Source organism: Sinocyclocheilus grahami, unplaced genomic scaffold (genome assembly GCF_001515645.1).
Source record: "Sinocyclocheilus grahami isolate Dianchi unplaced genomic scaffold, SAMN03320097.WGS_v1.1 scaffold170.1, whole genome shotgun sequence".
NCBI classification, from domain to species: domain Eukaryota; kingdom Metazoa; phylum Chordata; class Actinopteri; order Cypriniformes; family Cyprinidae; genus Sinocyclocheilus; species Sinocyclocheilus grahami.
In genome coordinates, this window is record NW_015505349.1 from 618347 (window position 1) to 619390 (window position 1044).

The following is a 1044-nucleotide window of genomic DNA, read 5'->3' on the forward strand; positions in this document are numbered from 1 at the left end:
CCTATCGGACTGCGCCATCTAGAGTTTCATGCCAAAACTCTGTATATATATATATACTGTATATATATAATGCAGTGTAAGTCATTTTCAACTAATGAAAATGGTAAATGGGTTAAAAAGTCAAAAAATTAAATAATGTAAAAATATATAAACAAATAAATCAATTGTGCAATATTAGCAAGGTTTCAGATACACATTTGATGTTTTGGTCACCATTTTTTGATTATACAAACTAAACTTCTACTGGGAGGATTGGAAGAGTGATACAAATCATCTCACAAAAAATGATTAGTTTGAATTGAAGAAGTATAATTGTCTATGACACAACTATAATGAGAATATACAGTATTTAAGTATTTTACATCAGTCTTACACTTAAAGTAAATGTATAAATTCAGTTTATAAAATACATCAGATTAAGGTCCAGGTCGCATATAGGATTACATAAAAGCATTTAAAGACTAATTGATGCATGAAAGGAATAAGTGCATTTACACTGCGTAATTAAAACATGTTAAGTAAAAGTTCCCCCTACTGTTTTTTTTAAATCTGGGTGGGACTGTTTGACAGAGGAAGTATGCAACAAGGGACAGATTACGTCTCCCCCATCTATTGTTACAGAGAGAGTCTCTCCGGTCTAGCCACTGAGTTTCAGTCTCTTATTCATAAGGAATAATATTTTCTATAAGAACCCTGCTGAGGTGAGGGAATAGAGAACAAAGCAACAACAAAAACTGGACTCAAGAGATGTCAGGACTCCCCATGATCCTGGGGAATAACTGGTGGCAACAAGGCAATGTTGTTCTTCCTCTTGGTAAGCACAAATGCAAAAATGAACTCACATCATAATAGACTAAACAAGTCTTCCTATGACTAACTCGGTCACAAAAAACACAGTATTTTTCGAGACTAAGTAGGTAATGATAGGTGACTGTGCTTATTTAGCACTGTGTAATTCTGCCCTCTAGTGAACGGGAATGTGTACTGCCAAGAATTTGTTGGAGTGGTTAGTAAATTTAGATTCAAATGTCCAAGTTTTTTTTT